The following is an 18,898-nucleotide window of genomic DNA, read 5'->3' as shown; positions in this document are numbered from 1 at the left end:
GGTTTAGCTTCTTTGAAATCTTATCATAGCCCTCCCCATTGGTATGGCATGCTACAACAAGCTTCCTGACGTCTTCGCTGTGTTCCTTAGTTTTAACCATGGCGATTGAAAATTATAATTTAGTCACTTATAATAGTTTAAATAAATCGCTATCTAAAAATTATCTGAAAAAAATTATTCACTGAATTAGCGTTAAACAAGCATAATATGGCTATAAAAAAGTTCAGAAAGCACGTAAACCGTAAATTGATTGATATTATACTGATACTAAAAGAAAAACAAAGCCGTGCCAATAATTTTGAACAAGGGTTTTTTGCAATTATGTTTGTTGTTACTTTGTTATTTATATTTTCTAAAATCCGATTGCTGCATCGGAAAGGCCAGTTAAAAATACATAATATACTTTGTTATTTTCTTTAATTTAATCCCTTTTTTAGAATTTATTAGACAAAATTTAACTTTTATTTTACCGTGCCAATAAATATGATCATCACTGTATATATATATATATATATATATATATATATATATATATATATATATATATGTATGTAACTGTATATATGGATATATCTGTATGTTACTATATATATGTATGTAACTATATATATATATGTATGTAACTATGTATATATATATGTATGTATGTAACTATATGTATATATATGTATATTTGTGTGTGTATATGTGTATTGGGGTAGAAAGGGCTCTCGTAAGCCGTGCTGAAGGCAACCTTTCTAGGAGAAGCAAATCTCTGATTTAAAAAACCATAAAGCGGAAGACCAGTACCCGCATTAAGCTGGTCTGCTGTTCAATTTGTTGCTGGCTATCTTGCTCTTGCTTGTTGCTGGATCTCAACATTTTGCACCGAGAGAGAGACTTAGCTGTCGTACAAAGCTAAGACTCTGTAACATCATATTTGTATAGATTCTCCCTCATCTATTTGGGCTCATGGATTTTAAATGTCTGAGGGAGTGGCACTCGTCTGACAAGAGACGTTGCAATCATCATATATGTATGTATGTAACTAGATATATATATGTATGTATGTAACTATATATATATATATATATATATATATATGTATGTAACTAGATATATATATATGTATGTAACTAGATATATATGTATGTATGTAACTATATGTATATATATGTATGTATGTAACTATATGTATATATATGTATGTATGTAACTATATGTATATATATGTATGTATGTAACTATATGTATATATATGTATGTATGTAACTATATGTATATATATGTATGTATGTAACTATATGTATATATATGTATGTATGTAACTATATGTATATATATGTATGTATGTAACTATATGTATATATATGTATGCATGTAACTATATGTATATATATGTATGTATGTAACTATATGTATATATATGTATGTAACTATATGTATATATATGTATGCATGTAACTATATGTATATATATGTATGTATGTAACTATATGTATATATATGTATGTAACTATATATATATATATATGTATGTAACTATATGTATACATATGTGTGTGTGTATGTAACTACATGTATATATATGTATATGTACATATATGTATGCAACTATATGTACATGTACAAATATGTATATATGTGTATACATATATGTATATATATGTGTATACATATATGTATATATATGTGTATTCATATAGGTATATGTGTATACATATATGTATATATATGTGTATTCATATAGGTATATGTGTATACATATATGTATATATGTGTATTCATATAGGTATATGTGTATATATATATATATTCATATATATATATGTGTATAAATATATATGTATATATATATTCATATATATATGTGTATAAATATATATGTATATATATATTCATATATATGTGTATAAATATATATGTATATATATATTCATATATATGTGTATAAATATATATGTATATATATATTCATATATATGTGTATAAATATATATGTATATATATATTCATATATATGTGTATAAATATATATGTATATATATATATTCATATATATGTGTATAAATATATATGTATATATATATATTCATATATATGTGTATAAATATATATATATATATATATTCATATATATATATATATATATATATATATATATATATATATATATACACACACACATATATGTATATATATATATATAGTTATGTATGTTTGCATATATGTATAGGTAATGTCATATGCTATTGGGTCGGGTCACTGGCGACTGAACTGGTATCCCCACCAGACTTGTTTTGTGAGGAGGGTTGCTAGTCATCCTGATGGATTAAAAACAAGACCTTCCAAAGGGTGAATGAACCATTTTTCGGGCTCAACGGCCAATTAGTACCGTGTGTGTTGGGGTGGGGAGGACTCCTGTAAGCCAGCAATCTGTCTAGCAGACGGAAATCTCTGATTTAAAAAACCATAAAGTGGGAGAACAGTACTCGCATTATGCTGGTCTGCCGTTTAACTTGTTGCTGGCTTTCTTGTTCTTGCTTGTTGCTGGATCTCAACATTTTTGAACTGAGAGAGAGACAGCTGTTGTACAAAGCTAAGACTCTGTAATCATTTGTGTATAGATACTCCCTCAGCCATTTGTCTATAAAAGTGATCCTGTGGCGATGGAAAAGTTGTGACGCGTGGAGGCTTGAAATGCTGGAAGCATGTAATAATTGATCTCAATGACCATCTTCCGTGTCATGCCTGCTTGAGCATGTGAATTCACCGGTAGGACTAAAAAAAAATCAATTTTTGGGCTCATGGACTTTAAGTGTCTGAAGGAGTGGTACTTGTCTGACAAGACGTTGCAATCATCACATATGTATATATATGTCTGTGTATATATATATATATATATATATATATATGTGTGTGTAGCAATCCCCCCCCCAATGAACTATACTCTCTGGCGGATCGATGCTTTCCTGTAAGTTCTTCGGCTATAGACTGGCCAATCGACATCTCCATCGTCATCCTCTTGTAAAAGCACTGATCCTAAGCCATTATCGCTAGCGTCAGTAGCTAGAGAAAAGGGTTTGTTGAAATTCGGTGCTTGCAGCACTGGTCCAGTACTTAGCTTCCTCTTTATGTTAGAGAAGGCTTCTCTGCATTCTTCTGTCCACAAGAATTTTGTTCTTTTCTTAAGTAATTCGGTTAATGGGTTAGCAAGATCGGAGAAGTTCGGGCAGAACCTTCTGTAATACCCTGCTAGGCCTAAGAATCTCCTGATATCCTTTACGTTCTTCGGTTCAGGGTAATTCATGATTTTGCTAATCTTAGCCTCCTGGGGTGATATTTTTCCATATCCCAATGTATGCCCTAAATATTGCACTGTAGCTTTTCCAAATTCACTTTCGCTAGGTTAATCGTTTGGCCTGCTGTAACCTGTGAAAGACTTCTCTTATTGTGTCCATATGGGCCTCCCATGTATCGCTATAGATCACGATGTTGTGTATATAGGTATCCACGCCCTTTACGCCTCTCAAACATTTATCCATTATTCGGACGAATGTTGCCTGGGAGTTTTTAAGTCCAAAGGGCATGACGCGATATTGGAAACTGCCTTCCGGCGTAACAAAGGCTGATATTGCTTTGGCCGCCTTGGATAGAGGTACCGTCCAATATCCTTTAAGTAAGTCACATTTCGTTAGATACTTGGCATTTCCTATTCGATCTATCCTTTCTGGGTATGGGATAAGCATCTGTAGCCGTTATTCGATTCACCTTTCTGTAATCGGTGCAGAATCGCTTCGATCCATCTGGCTTGTCTACAAGAACGCATGGAGATGCCCAAACACTATAGCTGGGTTCTATAAGATTATGCTGTAGCATATAATCCGTCTCAGCTTTCATCAGCTTAGCTTTATTCGGATTCATCCGGTAAGGATGTTGCTTGATGGGCTTTGCATCTCCTACATCGATTTCATGTACTGCTATTTTCGATTTGCTAGGCAAGTCTCCGAATAAGCATCTGAAACTTTCGATGAACTTCGATAACTCCTCCCGTTCTGTTGTGCCCAAGTGATCCAATTTCTCCCCCAGCTTTTCCAAGATTGCAGAATTCTGAAGTTTAGGTGATTTTTCTTGGAGCACGTCATAATAATCATGACTATCACATGTTTCGCTCTCACTCAACTCCGGTTCGCATGCGGCTATTTTTGCCATTTCTTCATTTCTGCTATAATATGACTTCAGCATATTTATGTGGCATTTTTGAGTTTTCCTTCTTCTATCCAGTGTTCCGATGATATAGTTTAGGTCACTGACCTTCCTTATAACCTTATAAGGTCCTTGGAACTTGGATATGAGTGGATGGGTATTCATTGGTAATAGAAGAAGTACTTCGTCCCCCACTTCAAATTCCCGTTGGATCGTCTTTTTGTCATATCTTAATTTCATTTTGGTTTGGGTGTGCTCCAAATGTTCCCTAGCCAAGTCGTTTGCTTCCCTTATCCGTTTTCTCATATTCAGTACGTATTCCGACAAATTCGGTTGTCTTGAAGTGTCCACCAGCCATTTTTCTTTTATTAGTTTTAATGGTCCCCTGACTGAGTGTCTGTATATCAGCTCAAATGGGCTATATCCGAGTGACTCTTGGGTAGCTTATCTCGCTGCAAACATAACGAAAGGTAGTCCTTCATCCCATTCTTTTTGACTCTCCGTGCAGTATGCTCGAAGCATGCTTTTCAATGTGGAGTGGAATCGCTCGAGCGCCCCTTGGGATTCAGGGTGATATGTGCTCGCTCGAATCGCTTCGATGCTCAGTTGTTCAATGGCCTGTTGAAAGATCTTGGAAGTGAAGTTTGATCCTTGATCAGATTGTATATCTTGTGGCAAACCGAATTTTGTAAAAAAGTTCACCAGAGCTCCAACTATTTTCTTACATGATATGTTTCTTAATGGTATAGCTTCTGGGAATCTGGATGTTGCGCACATAATTGTAAATATATATTTGTTTCCCTGCTTTGTTCGGGGTAGGGGTCCTACGCAGTCTATGATCACTTTGCTGAATGGTTCGCCGGTGATAGGTATAGGTTGTAATGGAGCTGTAGGTATGTTCGAATTAGCCTTTCCCGCTATCTGACACGTATGGCATGTGCTGCAAAACTTTACTACATCTCTTTTTATCCCTGGCCAGTAAAAGTGTCTAGTTATTTTGTCGTAAGATTTATTTATCCCCAAATGTCCCACTAACGGCATCTCATGTGCTGCTTTTAAGATAAGCACCTGGTAGTCCTGAGATATTACTACCTGATCTCTATTTTCCCAGTCTTCGATATCAGGGGTATTCTTCGGTCTCCATCTTCTCATCAGGATCCCATTGCAGATATGATATTCCGAGGTGCTATTATCTTTTTCAATATTCCCTTCGGCCAAATCGAAATATTTCTTTAGGCTTGGATCCATCTTCTGTTTTTTGATAAGATCTTCCATAGTGGTTTGATCACGTAAGATGTTGTGTTCGCCATCTTCCTTTCTTGTCAGTAGTTTGTGCCTTTTCTTGATCTTCCCGCCATCTCCTCTGGCTGCCTATGTTTTTCCTCCTCCACCTCCTCCTCTCTGCTACGTGTTCGAGTTTGTGCGCGCGTCACCACTCCCGCCTTTTTCTGATTTGGGTTCGCTTTTGGCGCCCATTTTCTGACCTCCCTCTGTTCTGGTATACCCATAGCCATTACTCTGGATCCAGCTAAGTCGTTTCCTAAAAGCATATCCACGTCCTCGATCGGTAGAGTTTCGACTACCCCTATTTTTATCATTTTCGAAATCCATTTCGATTCGAGGTTTATTTGATGGATTGGGACTTTCGTGACTTTTCCGCCTATGCCTTTAATTTCGACATGTTCACCCGTATCGGATCGTCTTCCTTTGGGGAGTCGCCTTCTTAGCAACAGGGACTGTGATGCTCCTGTGTCTCTCATTATTTTAACTTTCGAGGTGTTCCCACTATCGTTCTTCTGTGACACTAGTCCCATAGCTATGAATGGTTTATAGCCGTCCTCTATTTCTTTTCGCGACACTATCCCCTGGGGTGTGGTTTGACATTTCTCTTCCCGACTGAATTGATTTCTACAATTCCTGGCTATATGGCCGATCTTTCCACAATAGAAGCAAGTTATCTCCTGCCTTTCTCTGCCTTTTATCGGAGGATGGTTTCTTGCTGGCACACTCTCGATCGGTGTATAGTGGCCTTTTCCTCACATGGTTGGTATTCCCGCGTAGCTGTGCTTTGCTTTGAACGTCTTATGTGTCAGGGCATGTTCATCTGCTAAAGTAGCTAATTCGCGTGCCATTCCAACTCTCCTCTCCTCTACATAAAGCCGCAGTTGGTCACTCAAGCCCTTTTTACATTCTTCGATGAGAATTAATTGTTTCAGCTTTTCGTAGTCTCCCTCTGATGCGCTCCATCGGTCGAAGTATGTTTCCTTCTGTCTAAGGAATTCCGTATAGGACTGAGTTTCGTTTTTTCGATAGTTTCGAAACTTTTGCCGGTATGCTTCTGGTAATAGCTCGTATGCCGCCATTATCGCCTTTTTTACCGTCTCGTAGTTTGCACATTCCTCGATCGTCAACGACGCGTATGCTTTTTGCGCCTTGCCGCTTATAACGGTTTGTAATAGCATCGTCCACGTGTGATTCGGCCATTCCAGATTAATCACTGTTTTCTCGAAGTGCTGGAAATATTCGTCGACCTCGTCTTCTTTGAATTTTGGTACTAGCCTGACTTGCTTCGCTAAGTCAAATTCTTTATTGCCTGATCCAAAATTTCTTTCTCGGAGTTCCAGTTCTAATTTCCTGGTGTCCTGCTCTATTCAGGCTTTTTCTATCTCTGCTCTGGCCATTATTTTTGCCCTCTCGAGCTCGATTTGTGCTGATGTCACTTCTTGAGGTTCTACCTGTAATTTGTCCAGTATCTCATCCTCGAATACATCGTTGTCGACCATGTGTTCTGCAATTATCTTATGAAGATGAGCTTTCCTCATAGATCATCTGACATCAAATTGGAGCTGTTGTCCTATTACGAATGCGTCGTCCTTCTTCAATTTTAATAACTGCTCCGCCGATGGGTTTCTTCAGAATTCCTCTACTGTAGACATTTCTACTTCTGCTCGTCTCCCCAATTGACAGATTTCGGATAAAGATAAAAAGTAATGAGATTCCCGGACTGAGCCCCCAAATTATGTCACGACCCGGTTAATGGATGACCGAATTGATTGGCAATCAGATCGAGACACAAAAATTTATTTTATTTTATATCCAATATCTCATAATTATCTTCGGTTAATCGTCGGATGTCGGATCAACCAGCGAAACATATCATTAAGGGGAATGGAAAAAAACAGAGCACTGAATGACGAAACAAACACTCAAAGTTTAAAATTCAAGGAAGACTTTTATATACAAAAAAAGAAGAAGAAAAAGCTCCGATAAAAAGAATGAGCGAGATAGACATATTTTTGGGGATGTTTGCCAGATGTATGCGACATGCAATTACAGTACAATATGTATAAAAGTTTGTGGATAAGAAAAGATATTGGCATGAGATAGGCCAAACTTATCTGTTTTGTCCGTTACGGTAAACACGGATCATAAGTTCGCAAACACAATATCCAAGAAAAAAGTTGAGATGGCGAAAATCTATCTCTTCCTCGAATCTTAGTTCCAAAGAAGAATATATGAATTCAATCAACAATACGATTGTATTTGAACGATAATCCGCAATTTAATTAATTCAAATCTCAACCAGATTAAATGTTGAGTTCAATCGACAATACGATTGTATTTGACTAATAATCCGCAATTCAATTGATTCAAATCTCAATCTTCGATGAGGTCCGATTCTCAGAGATAATGTTTGTATACCGGGCTGTATCGCTTCTTTTCGCCAACTGTTTATTTCTTATTTTCCAATCCCTCGTGGTCCGATTTTCCCGACACAAATGTTCGCTGTCTGGTTGCCATGCCGACGTATTTCCGCTCGTTACGGCGATATTCACACCCAACCTCTGCCCCACTTCCCTCAGCCAAGTGTCTGCCACGCCACATCATTTACAGAGAGAGGGAGTTGTCTGGCTCATTAGATTTTAAGAAGAGAGATATATATATATATATAGAAAGTAAGTCTTAACGCCAGATAGATAGAGAGGTAGAGAGATTGAATGTTCGTTTTGCTCTGACGTCACAGTATGTATATATATATATATACAGTGATGATCATATTTATTGGCACGGTAAAATAAAAGTTAAATTTTGTCTAATAAATTCTAAAAAAGGATGAAATTAAAGAAAATAACAAAGTATATTATGTATTTTTAACTGGCCTTTCCGATGCAGCAATCGGATTTTAGAAAAAATAAATAACAAAGGAACAACAAACATAATTGCAAAAAACCCTTGTTCAAAATTATTGGCACGATTTATTTAATAATCAATTGTATAGCCTTTGGCCTTGATTACCTTCCTCAGTCACTTTTCATAGTTTACAACCAAGTTGTTGCACTCTTCAGTAGTAATTTTAGCCCACTCTTCCTGACAATAATCCTCCAATTGAATAAGATTCTTAGGCTTCCTTTGCATTACCCTCAGTTTTTATGTTCTCCATAAATTTTCAATTGGATTAAGGTCTGGGCTTTGTGATGGCCACTCTAAAACATTAATATGATTGTCCCCAAGCCATTTCTTAGTCAGTTTAGCCGAATGCTTTGGGTCATTATCTTGCATGAACCACCAACGACGACCAAGTGAGAGCTCTTTAGCAGAGTCTTTCAGGTTTTCATCCAATATTTTAACATAATCTTCCTTTTTTATGCTACCTGTGACCTTAACAAGTCGCCTTGCAAAGGATCCCCAAAACATCAAACTGCCTCCACCGTGCTTCACTGTGGGTATGGTGTTCTTAGGCAGGAAAGCTTCGCCAGATTTTCTGTAAATATAAGACACTTTATTATGGCCAAATAACTCTATTTTCGTTTCGTCAGTCCATAGAACACGTTTCCAGAATGCAACATCTTTATCAATATGACGTTTTGCAAAGGCTAGCCTTGCTTTCAGGTGCATAGGCTTCAATAAGGGAGTCTTTCTCGGACGACATGCTTTTAAACCAGCTCTCTTCAAAACTCTACCAACTGTATGTCGAGATACATTCACTCCAGAGGTGCTCTGTTCATCAACAATCTCCCCAACAGAGATCCTTGGGTTTTGTTTTACTTGTCGAACAATTTTCCGTTCATCTCTTGGGGAAAGAATCCTTTTTCTCCCTCTACCCTCTAAACTCATAACGTGGCCTTGCGATTTGAACTTGTTTATTATGGCTCTAACAGTGGATTTGGGAAGGTTTAGCTTCTTTGAAATCTTATCATAGCCCTCCCCATTGGTATGGCATGCTACAACAAGCTTCCTGACGTCTTCGCTGTGTTCCTTAGTTTTAACCATGGCGATTGAAAATTATAATTTAGTCACTTATAATAGTTTAAATAAATCGCTATCTAAAAATTATCTGAAAAAAATTATTCACTGAATTAGCGTTAAACAAGCATAATATGGCTTTAAAAAAGTTCAGAAAGCACGTAAACCGAAAATTGATTGATATTATACTGATACTAAAAGAAAAACAAAGCCGTGCCAATAATTTTGAACAAGGGTTTTTTGCAATTATGTTTGTTGTTCCTTTGTTATTTATATTTTCTAAAATCCGATTGCTGCATCGGAAAGGCCAGTCAAAAATACATAATATACTTTGTTATTTTCTTTAATTTAATCCCTTTTTTAGAATTTATTAGACAAAATTTAACTTTTATTTTACCGTGCCAATAAATATGATCATCACTAAAGTTTTTTTTATACAAAATCAGTGTTTTCAACATGTTTTAAAATAAAAATAATTTTTTAAAATTTTTTATTCCAAGTCGATTGTGTGGTCCGACTCCTCCCATAAATTTAAGCATCTAATATTTCTTGGGGGCGGGGTAGCGGTCAACGTGTGGGTGCTCAGTTTACATTAAATTTAGTTTATTGTATGTACCCCCCCCCCCCAAAAAAAAAACAAGTGGCTCATTTTACCTAAAATTATTAGAGGAAAGTCATTCCCACTTTTTAAAAACTAACATTCTCCATATCTTAGAAACTATAAGTTATTTTTGTTTTCAGCGCCCCTAAAAACCTGGGAAAGTGGTAATATTGAATGATTTTTCTCGATGATGGATGTATACATATGTTCACATTCCACATACCCCCTCCCCCAAAAAAACGCTCTGATAAAAAATAAAAAAGATACCGATTAACTAGGCTTTTGTTTGAACATAAATTACAGTGGCTACAGAAAGTTGTGTTTTTACTACTTTTGCTAGACTGCACAAACATTAACTTTGTATTTTATTCTTTTAACTTGTTTTTACTTTTTGGGGGAGGGTAAATGTTTACATTAGCTTAGGCACCGCCAAAACTGAGGGGGGGGCAGGTAAGTACTTTTTGACAGACTGTCTTTTTAAAAATCTACCAAAAATCAGGTAATTATCCAATCAATACGAAATTTTCAGCGATTATTAAGAGAAGAATGAACTTTATAACAGTGTTCTTATTTTTCATAAACGATATTTATATATATATATATATTTGCTTACAACCCCCCCCCCCCTTGTTTTGAGGGGGTTCTAAATATGCTTAAAATAATCATCTGAAACTGAACAAAACATATTGTGTTGTTGTAAGGGACAGGATTATAGATTTAAAAAAAAAAAAAAAAAAATTGTTTGCATACCTTATTTTGACGTCTGAATATCAGAACTTCGATTGTGTTTAATTATCCCGCTTTTGAGTTTTGAAGTGTGAAATTCGGTGAATATGTTAAGTAAAATAATTAATTTAAGTTAAGCAAAACAAAAAAAAAATTTTTTTGAATATTTATACGAAAAAAGCCATTTTAAAATCTTTGATAAATAAATTAACAATTTTTTTTAGCGAGCCGAATAATGCATGACCATTATTAAACAGGGCATGCATTGAAGAATCGATGCAAAAAAAAAAAAAAAAATTCGATAAATATTGTGCCCTTTGTGTTAAAAATAGCATCATTTTTTCGATCCCGTTTGAAAACGTTTGCCGCCTTTCGCCTACGGTGGACCAAACGCGCTGAAATAATATTTTTTTATTCTGCTTTAAATTGCCCCCCCCCATGGGAGCCTGGCCCCCACACACATACACATTAAAAACCAAACTCATACAAATGGTCACCCATCTGGTACTGGCCAGCTTCAGCGTTAATAATACATTGAAATTTTCGTCACTGAAAAATAAGTTTTTTTGGCCTGTTTGGTCTTCCATAGTTTGCTTTTTATCAAGCACAAACGTAAACATTGTCTAGATCGACGCAAAGTAACTGGTCGCCTATATGAATAAGTGGAATTATTTGAAATCCAGGTACTTATATTATAATATTTTTGCATATTCTCATAGAAAATCACCCTAAATCTTAGTTAGACAACAAATAAATAAATTATTTCAAAAACCTTCTTTTTTTTTTTTTTAAATATTTATGTACGTTTTTTTGTGCAAGACAAAAAATGTCAATTAACTTTTTGGGAAAATTTAACATTTAAAATTGAATTAAAAATAGTAGAAAAGTTTTACATTATTCTGTTTTCTATATGATAAAATTTAGGGTTTTATCTTTCTGGAAAAAAAAGTTACTCAGAAATAATGGATTTTAATAAATGTAATTTCGTTTTAAAAAACAACAACAACTTGATTTTTCGGCCATTTTTGGCGGTGTACCTCTGCATTTACACATTCCCTTACTTTCTTTTTTTTTTATATTTCGCCCACAGTTGCCATGGCCACCACTGTCTGCAATTTGCCAGGAAAAGCAGTGGCCACCAGCAACAACTGTAGTTTAATTTTTTTACGAGGGGGGATCATGCTTCCACCAGGCAACATTAGTTAACCTGTCCCGCTATTTACTCAATAAAGAACTTTTAACAATTTAAATGTTTTTTGTCCATATCAATTTATAAGCTGTGGAAAGTTTCATTATGATTATTTTTTATAAGGAAATGAATTTTTCCCTTATTTTTTTTGACATCATAGATTTTGAACTTAAACCTTCTTGTGCTAATTATGTGCTGCCAAACAATTAGGTCAATTCCTCATGTTTTCAGAAAATATGCATTCTTTTTATTCCCTTTTAAAATATCTTTGATGTTTTTTTTTGGTTTGCTCAGTAACCTCTAATACAGTCATCTACACAAGAGGTTGAAGGTATTTTTACTTTCATAATGACACTTACTCCCACAGCTACCCATTTCACTGGTACTGTTCTTCACAGGTTTATTTTAATACTATTTGTATTTCATTTTTATGCTAATTCTATTGTCTGATACATACTATATATTTTCAACCTAAATAATGACTACTCAATTCAAGTTCTGGGTGTCGTGTTTTTGGAGTTTTTTTTTTTAAATTCAGAGTGCTTTCTTTCACATTCCAGTTTTACAAAATATAATAATAGCAGTTTTATAATACTAAAATAATCACTTAATTAATTTTATTTTATTTAAGTTCATTATTTTCGTTTTCTACATCATATAATTCATGTACAGCAAACAATAACGCAGGTCATTCAAGATACATTCAATTATTCAGATTTCCTCATTTTCCTCATTAGAACCTGATTTCATGACTAATCAGCCTTTTAAGAATGACAGATTATCGTCAAAAAATCTATTTTTCCAACAGACAATATTCTCTTGCCTGCATTTAAACAATGGCTGTTAATACCTATCTTACCAGCTTTTTCTAACAACACGTTATGTATTTAATCTATTTTATTTCATTTATTTGAAATTCTACTTCACTTATGCAAATATGAAGGCATCTTTTTGGGGTAAACTTTTCATTTTAGTTTGGAAACTGAAGCAATTCATATATTTGTTTGATCATTACTTTCAACAGCATAACAGAAACAGATTAATGTATTTTGTTGATAAACAGGCCTTTAATTTTTTCTTTTTTACATTTTTTTTTTTTTTTTTCGCTGTTAATCCGTTGCTCCAGAGTTTTTTTTGTTTTTTTTTTAATTTAAAATAAAGAAAATACTTTAAACAAATTTTGGAGTGTTGCCTTTTTTTTCTCTTTTTAAATTTTACAGTTTTTTTTTTATTGCAGTCTTGAATTTGCTTTTTTAAATTGATTGAAGAAAATTGGAAGTTGTATCTTGTGAATATAAAAACCATGATGAGAAAAAATAATATTTTCAAGGATGGCTTTTTATTTTTTATTATTTATTTTTGGGGAAATTAATTTTTAATAGTGCAATGTTTTGTTTAAGCAAAAAAAAAAAAAAAATGTTACTTTTCATCACTCCAAACACTAACATTAGATCCGGGTTAATAACCAAACTTCCCACTATAAGACATACAGATCAAATTAACTCAATTTAAAAATGGATACATTTTTATCTTTTTACTTATATATTCATGTTTACATTAATTATTGTGGTAATTTTAGTAATTTTGGAAAGTATTTAATTGGAATCAAAAAAGAAAGAAAAACAAATAAAAGAAAAATAGGTACTTGTGCATTTAACGAACCAGACGTAACTCAGCATTTGCTCGGCTTTGTCCGGCGCATGACGTCAACAGCCGGATAAAACCGAGCGTTGGCGATAAAATAAAAACAACGCTACAACAAAATAACTACAATGAAATTGTAAAATGTAGAAACATAAAAAAAATAAATAAGTAAAAGGCAAAAACCTACCGTTCATTTATGCTTTTTTTTATTAGTATTTTGTTTTGAAATTGTTTTCTGTTTGCAAAATAAATACATATAAAACACGTTTTTTTGTTAAATAATATAAATTTTTTTTTTTCAGTTTTTAACGAAACAAAAACATCGTTTTCATTTTATGAACCTTTATTTTGTTTTAGTTAAAAACTAAACATTTTTTGTTTGTTAAACACGTAAAAAAGAAAAAAGCCTAAAAAAAAAAAGGCAATAAAAACATTGCCAGAAATAAGGATTTTTTTTTTTTTTTTTTTTACCAGAATCCATGCGTGATATATACAAATTTTTTTTTCAGGAGGATATATTTTCCTCAGACTTTTGGAGGGCTTTAGACGACAAAGTAGACGGAGAAGAGGTAGCGATAGGAAGCTCCTCCTTACCAACCGGGTAGCTTTCGGCTATGGAGTCAAAAGGTTGCCTACCAAACTTTTGCCTCCACATAAACTCAATAAGATATGTGTCCAAAAGTTCCCGGTTGCTACCGCATTCTCGTTTATTTCGTTGCTTGGCTTCCTTCCACATTCGCCCCACATGATTTGTGGTTGCCTGTGTTATGGGATCAACAAAATTCAGGCTGTGGTTCACCGTCAAATGGTGATACCCCTTTCCTCCCACTTTGTTATAAGCCCTCCAACGACCGTGGTCCCTGACAAAATGTATTTTTTTTATTAGTGGAAGGAGAGTTTCCACGTTCCTATTTGGTACAGTGACCAAGAAACCCTCCTTTTCGGCGGGGTCATATCCACCGAAGACCCAGACCGGTGTCAGAAGTCTGCCGACGTTGTGTTTTCTGCAGTTAAAAACCGATTCACCAGTTTCTACCGTATGGCCTGGGCCTCCAATCTGCCGGGGATTCCTGAGAAAATAGTCCCTGCATATATCACGCAGGAAATTTTTCCAGTTCACAATTGTGTGGCGAGAACGTAACCCACATTCTCGATGGAGATTTTTTGTCAAGGCCATCTCGAACGCCCATAAATATATTAGCTTTGTGATACATGCGATAGTTAGTCTCGATTTTTCGAAAAAGGTCCCAATCCTGATGGAGGTCCAACGGCGAAATTTTACATTTCGACACCGCCAACCATACCAGTCGGAAAGGCTTGTTTTCTTGGCAAGTAAGCAATCCTGGCCGCAGTGGAAACACCTTTTCGCTTTTGCCAACAATTTCTGTTGCTAGCAAAAGTTTAGTACAGCCTCTGGGGTCTGTAGCTGGTTCATAAGATTCATATTTTTCGTCGCTTCTTTTTACAAAACTTTTTTTCACCTTCTTCAATTCAGCGTTTCTTATGTTTTAACACTCTTCCAATTGATAGCGAAATTCTCGTCTACTCGCTCGGTTTTATCCGGCTGTTGACGTCATGCGCCGGACAAAGCCGAGCAAATGCTGAGTTACGTCTGGTTCGTTAAATGCACAAGTACCGAAAAATATTTGTTAATTTTTCTATTTTTTTGGGGAAGCCAATACTTTGTTTTAACATATTAGTCTTTTGTCCACATCAATTTTTGTTTCACATGATCTTTTGGCTGATGCAATTTCCTTTTCTCTAAATGTAATTATTGATGAATATTTGTGCATTTTGTTGGCTGATGTTTTTTTACATTTGGATATTTTTTCAATATTTTAAATGTTTATCTTTTAGTAACATTGCTTGTATAAATGTTTCCCATATTGAATCACACACACACACATATATATATGAAGAGAGAAAGAGAGAGAGAGAGAGAGAGAGAGAGACTTATCTGAAAAGTAAAGGGACTGGTGTTACAAACAGTTTACAGTCTTCAATCCCCAAATGTCACCCATGAAAACGTCAATACAATACACAATCCTTTCTGTCCTGAGTTTGACAGTGATAATCCTCTTCAAGTCAGGGATAGTTTGGGAATTGTTTTAATAATTCTGAAAGGATTCTACTGGAATGCTCATCAACTCTGTTGCTGAGCCTTCTTTATGGCTTCCATGTTTATAACAAGAATCGCCTATCTCAAAAACGAATTAAAGGTGTGGTCTGCAAGGAAAAATAATGAAGAAATTAACCTGTCATTTAACTATGCTCATCTTATTTATAGCCCGAGTAGCACAGCAAATCAGAAAATTTACTTTTCAAATAAAAGTCGTCATTTAATTTAACAGAGATTAAGTTGGAGTTTGGTTAGTGGGTGTGAGATTGGATTTTTTACCCTCTTTTTGGGATTACCTGATGATCCCTTTGCTGTTTGGGATTTTTGAACATGAACTTATTGCTGACAACTTATTTTATTTATTTTTTTACTGATGCCTAAATACTTGTCATCGCTTTCAAAATGGACTTTGTTGATGATCCCCTTAATCGTCATGCTGGAACAATTTACAGAATGTTTTGATTGAGCAAATAAGTTGTTTCAAAACGACTGTGCTCTTCTTATTGGCTAGGAACTTTCAGATGCTCAGAGTGATATGAGCAGGTGCATTGTCATGATGAAGAAGATGAAATGTTAAGAAAAGCACGAAAAAATGCAATGGTTGTAGAAAGCTGAGATTATAGTTTCATATTTATATATTAGATCAGATGATCAATTCGTTTATTCACCAAATTCTGTTAGTTTTTTTAAAAGACGTTTTATACTAAGTTGGCTGGTTTGTTGGAGTTAATCGTTGCAAAGGTGTCTTTGTACTTGCTTAACATTGATAAGTTCTTCCAAAATGTACTCTGATGAATGATGGCATTAAATAAAAATATTCCCACCCCCCACTCTACTACTTACTAAATCTCATCCGCCTTTTCTATTGTGACTCATCATCTTTCTAGAAACTGTCTCATTTTAATGTCAATGCTAATCTTTGAGGATTGTTCCTATTTTCTCTCATGAGAGAACTGAATTTTATTTCTGGGATAGAACTCTTGTGTACAATGCAATGGTTTCTAAGAAATCACATTGCATGCAATTACATATGCCATGCATGAGTGTTCATGTATTAAAAAAAATAACATCAAAATAAGCAGGGGTGGTGGGAGGGTCGTTTAGTATGTACCAACTCAACAGGTTCAAGTTCTATTGAATACATTGAACCAATTTTATGCGATGTTAGCGCCCTTTTTGTAAGTACCTAATTCTAATAAAGAATGTGGGGAACTAATTCTAACATCTCAAGTAGCAAATCCAAAACAAATGCTGATTCATATAGAAAGTAGCTGGCCGCCTGCCATTGTCCGGTTATAAAATATTTATAAATATGATATTTTCATTTATGCAGATTTTGTATTTATTATTATAGAGCCAATTCTCTATTGATTATTATGTTATTGATTATTATGTTATTGATTATTATGTTATTATTAGCGATTTCGAAAGTTAAACAAAAAATGACTTGGGTGCCATCAGCAATAATCGAAACTAAAACATATAACTTTCTAACCTTATTTGTTTACATCTGAGCTAACAACAGATGAATATCTGAACTTTAAAGATTAATCGACTTTACCATATAAATGTATATTTGCGCATGCATAAAAGATACACATTTAGTCAAGTTATGCCTGCCAGTAGTTTGGTAGAGATCGTTCAGTGCACACACAGACAGACATACAAGGTTACACACACACACACACACACACACACACACACACACACACACACATATATATGAGAGAGAGAGAGGGAGAGATTAAGCAAATTATGTAGTGGATTTAAGTAAGTAGGAAACGTCAGTTTAAACAATACACAAATAACAATACTCACGTTTGGACATGGGAAAAATATCATAAGTAAATAATACTCGCGAAGAAGGTTACATAAGTCGAAATATGGTTGATGTCTAAATCTCAATATTGAAGAGCACAATAGCTCAAGAAAAAATAAAATAAACAAAAATGATATAAATAAATATATCTGTTTTTCTTCTTAGTTATAATGACTGCCAATTTTTTACAATGAATTTTGTATGACTTAATCCACCATATTAATTTGTTGTCTGATTTTAGTGGCCTTCTTTTTTTTTTTTTACATTTTTATTTTCCAGTTTTAAAGTAACTTAAAAGAAAAATATAATTCCTTTAATCTTATCCCTGTCCAGGTGAATACTACAGTTCTCCTTTCTTGGTTTGTTTGGATATTTTTTTGTGGCAAAGGGCGCGTTTCCGTCCAGACATATGATTTGTGGTAGAGTTAAAAAGAGGCATGTTTTGTTTTGTAAAAAAACAAAACTAAAATCAAACGGTGTTTATTGAAAATGAAATATAAATATTTTACAAATTAAACACCAGAATTATGACTTATTCAACATATATTATTATTGTTAAAGTGTCTTTTGTGATAAATAATTTACACGGTGGACTAATTTGCACTAAATATAAATAAAATGAAATAAAAAACAAGTTAATAGGGTGGATTAATTTGCCCCAAAATCAGACAAAATGAGTCAATAAAACTTGATATCCATTTTGGGAGATAACTGCTTCAATATAACCTTCTTTAATGTATTTACTTATTTATATCTATACTAATTTTTTTTGTCATTTTGTTGATACAAAAGCAATATTTTTTAATGAAATTGGTTTAAATTGTTTTACTGTAGGAAGAGAAAAAGAAACAATAAAAGATGTCAAAATATGAAGAATTCCGACAACTGTTCTCATCTTAGATGCTGTTCTCACTACTTTCAGCTGATGTAACTTCCAACCTTCCTCAGGTGAGTCTTATCAAACTTCAAAAATCTGTATGGCATTTGAAACTATGCTCTTTCTACACAAGGATAGATTGTTCTTTAAGCAGGAACAATCCATCCATATGTATTAATCATCCATAATCAGATTGAATTCAATTAAATTTTTAATAATGCTTGTACTAAGGATGGAAATTTCAACTCCCCAAAGACGTTCTCTTAGAATTGATTATTACTTAGCATTTTATTTTTTGCACCACGGATCCATGTGGATATCATTATGAATTACTAACCCGACTGGTTTTGGATGACAGGATAGGAATAATCTACTTTTGTAGATTAAATAAAGGGTTCAGTTCAAAATTAAATTTCGAAGTTTGACAAGATGCACCAAATGAAGATTGGCACTTACAAACCATTGTGAGAATTACATCAACAAGATGAGAACAG

General features: G+C 34.2%; 2 protein-coding genes across 11 annotated transcripts in view; one reads left to right on the top strand and one right to left on the bottom strand.

Annotated features, from left to right (window-relative positions):
- The window catches only part of LOC145265438 (RNA-binding protein 1-like), a 616,457-nt gene that overhangs the window by 82,165 nt on the left and 515,394 nt on the right, over positions 1–18,898 (bottom strand). The gene's annotated exons all lie outside the window — the stretch shown is intronic.
- The window catches only part of LOC145265434 (toll-like receptor 2), a 370,324-nt gene that overhangs the window by 262,762 nt on the left and 88,664 nt on the right, over positions 1–18,898 (top strand). For 3 of the 4 annotated variants that reach the window (XR_013864647.1, XR_013864646.1, XR_013864648.1), the window contains one exon: positions 18,362–18,475. The exons of the other annotated variant lie outside the window; for it this stretch is intronic. The gene's annotated coding sequence lies outside the window, so the exon portion shown is untranslated. The remainder of the gene's footprint in view (positions 1–18,361; positions 18,476–18,898) is intronic. 4 annotated transcript variants of the gene reach the window in all.

Source organism: Euprymna scolopes, chromosome 40, assembly GCF_053919585.1.
Source record: "Euprymna scolopes isolate OS-2025 chromosome 40, ASM5391958v1, whole genome shotgun sequence".
NCBI classification, from domain to species: Eukaryota; Metazoa; Mollusca; class Cephalopoda; order Sepiida; family Sepiolidae; genus Euprymna; species Euprymna scolopes.
The sequence above is the reverse complement of the archived record's forward strand: the minus strand, read 5'-3'. Positions and strand labels throughout refer to the sequence as shown.